The sequence below is a fragment of the Panicum hallii genome, unplaced genomic scaffold (assembly GCF_002211085.1).
Source record: "Panicum hallii strain FIL2 unplaced genomic scaffold, PHallii_v3.1 scaffold_10, whole genome shotgun sequence".
Taxonomy (NCBI): Eukaryota; Viridiplantae; Streptophyta; class Magnoliopsida; order Poales; family Poaceae; genus Panicum; species Panicum hallii.
The window spans coordinates 116,823-120,219 of record NW_020356153.1 but is presented as its reverse complement, the minus strand read 5'-3'; the positions used below and the strand labels follow the sequence as shown (position 1 = coordinate 120,219).

The following is a 3,397-nucleotide window of genomic DNA, read 5'->3' as shown; positions in this document are numbered from 1 at the left end:
CCCACTCAACCCAGTCCAAGCCCGCAGTTAGTGATGAAAAATACCGTCACAAATTGTCGTCACATAGGATAAAATTCGTCACGAAAACAAGCCCATTTATTTTATAGAGGCGTATATTTCAGCCCAGTTTAAAATTTAGTCCACTTGTCACCCATTTGATATCTAGCCCATTTACTATTACAGCCCAATATATAATTTTCAATACTTTTATTTCTGCACAATGAAAGCACATACAATACATAACAAATATATGACAAAATGTTAATATTTAAATTCAAATATTCAACTAACGCATCACTTACACTCTCAAGCTGTCACGTTAACATTCCAACACATAAATAGCAAAATATTACAATCTGACTAGCACATCACATACACTCAAGTTAACACATTAACACTCGAACACAAAAGCAAAAGATTACAATCTATGATCCATAAAAGAGAGTTGTTGCAACAAAAGTGTCAACCTGACACATACTATCCCGATCAACTTGTATGAATAAGACTTAGCAACAAAAGAGAGGTCAACACAAATATCATTTCATTCTCCTAACTTGGATGAACCTGACTCAGCAGAAGTTGAAGCTTTGCTTCCATCTCAGCTTGCCTCTTCTTCACCTCCTCTTGCTCCCTGATCCTAGATTCTTCGGTTTCTTGCATTTGCTACAACAGCACATCCAATTGTTCACGCTGAGCAGTAACAACAGATCTAAGATCACTATTTGCCCTCTTCTCCACTTCTAGTTGTGCTTCAATATTTCTTAAACTGGACCTACAACCAACATTTTGTATCCTCATATTTTGAAGGAACACATTCTTCTTTGTATTTTCAGCAAGCACATTAGCTACAACTTCTGTAACAGACATAGATTCTTCACCTTCTGTTAGTGTAGAGCACTTGTTTTCCATCTGAGTCTAGCATATAAGAAACAGCAATGGTTTCTGATAATAAGAGACCTGGAAATAAACATTAAAAAGATCATTTTTTAAATGAAGATGTCTTACTATAGCTTGCTGCATGTTAGGTGTGTAGCATTTCTTCTTTCTGCTGTAGTGACACTCTTTAAACAAATCTAATGCATCAAACTTTTGACTGTTGTCCTTATCTTCCTAGAAACAACAGTTAGCAATATTATTACTTAAATGATCACCACTTGATAGTATAAAAGATGCAGCAATAAGAAAGAAATAACTTCTGTTGACATAAGACACGATTAGAAGAGATTGCTGTGGCTGTTGCTGCCGCTGTGGCTGCAGCCCTACCAAGTCACTTGAGCTGTGCACAGCCGCAGCTGCAGCAACAATAAGTGCAGCTGATCGGTACCATATATGTGCAGCAAGAAATAGTTGATAACAAGTGAAGGAAATGAAAAATCATGTGTTTCTCATGACTAGGCAATTATTCTTCCAAACTGTCCAACCTTTGTGTAGACAATAGGCATCAGCTAGTTGACTTTATTACAATATTCTAGTACTACTCTCTTTGATCAATCATAAGGGTGCAAGTTGATAAGTGTAGCTTACCAAATTTTCTACATGAACCATATAGCTACGAGATCCAGTTGTTTGATGAAATTTAACTTTGGAGCGGTTGTCTTTGTTCTTTTGAGATATCACCTACATCAATTAGAAAATACATGTAAGGTAAGTGTCAAGCTATGTATGAGGCAAGAGTTCAGATATTAGGAAGAAACGTACCATCTTTTTTGGGCTCTTCCAATATTCCACAAGGTCATTCCACTGTTTATCTGTCATCGATCTGATTGGCGACGTTTTTGTCACCAAATGAAGTGGAAAAGGATCAAAGTATTTTTTCTTAAGTTTGTATCGTTGTTGCCGAACTGCAATTTTCATCATTTGGGAACAAGCCTTTTTGACTGGTTCATGATTTGTGTTGATATCAAACTTTGCCTACATAAAAGTAGGGGTAAACATGTAGGTAAAATTCAGAATCATGATACATTATTAAAACAGGGGTAAACATGTACGTAAAGTTCAGAATCATGCAAGCAAACAATGAAAGCTAATAAGCATAGTGTTGGAAAGTCCGAGTTTACAGGAAGGGAAGATCAGGATAATGCACTTACACTAAGTTTATCTGTAAATAGGTTAAAGAGGCTAGCCTGGTCCTTGTAATCCTTCCAATGCTTGTACACCGGCACATGGTTCCTGACTGCAATGTTGCATTCAGTTGCAAACTTAGCAGCAGCAAGAGGTGCCATAGGCCTTATCCTCCCCTCAGGAATGACAACTGGTAGTTTTCCACGCATAGCTCGGTTCATCCTATGGAGACCATGTCCCATATTTACTCCCCTTTCCCATCGATCATTTTCACCTAGTTGTACATCTACACTAGGCTCAGTAATAGCTTCACCTCGATTGGCCATGCTGTCATCAACTTGGGTGCTCTCAATATCTAAAAAACGACAGACATAAGAATGCATGCATCATTCAATGAAGGGTAATAGAATGATAGTTAGAAATCATCACCTTGATTTCCCATCAGGTTGTGCCCATCAGGCTGAGCAGTGGCATGACCTCTATTAGCAATGTTGGTGTTCTCAACAAACTGAGCAGGACCATCAGCTGGAAAAAAATGCAGTTCGTAAGAGTGCAGTCATCATGCAATTAACAACAATAGAAAGATAGAAAGAAGCATAACAGCTGAACTAGCCTTCAACTATAGCTTGGGTGTGGCCATCAATTTTGCCAAACACTTCTCAGGCTTGGTTGACATGAGATAGAGTTGGAGATGGCACATGGATATCAGTTGGTGAAAGAGTTGCATCAGGTTGGGAAGTGGTTTTCTTTGACCTTGTAATTCTAATAGATTCTTGCTCTGCAAAAACTCTCTTAGAGCGCTGCATGATTCCAGCACTACGCATGTTTGTAGTCCTCATGTTACTACCCTTCGAGCCCTGATAGAAATGAAAGCATGGGTGAATTAATAAAGTGGCAGATACATTTAACAAGCAAACATCATGTTAATAGATGGAGGAATCTGCACCTTAACACTGTCATCATCAACCAAATCTTCTTCACTAGGGAGATACTCAGATTCTGAATCTTCACTATTTCTAAAAGTTGGCTTCTTCTTGTTATTAAGAATGGAATTTGCGTTCACAAGTTCATTGTATGTATCAGGAATTCCAAGTTCTTTCAGCCTCGCACGGTTGCTCATAACTTGTTTAAGGCGGCGGGGCGGCGCGAGGTGGGGGAGCAGGGGGCGGCGGCGCGCGGGGTGGGGGGAGCAGGGGGCGGCAAAATACGGGGGGGGGGGGGGAGCAGGGGGCGGCGGGGCGGCGCGGGGGTGGGGGGCGGAGCAGGGGGCGGCGGGGCGGCGCGGGGGTGGGGAGCAGGGGCAGGGGCCGGCGGCGCGGGGTGTGGGGGGAGCAGG

The 3,397-nt window shown here is 41.1% G+C and overlaps 1 pseudogene; it reads right to left on the bottom strand.

Annotated features, from left to right (window-relative positions):
- Positions 1-549: 549 nt before the first annotated feature.
- LOC112878539 lies at positions 550-3,181 on the bottom strand (annotated as a pseudogene).
- Between the last annotated feature and the right edge of the window lie 216 nt (positions 3,182-3,397).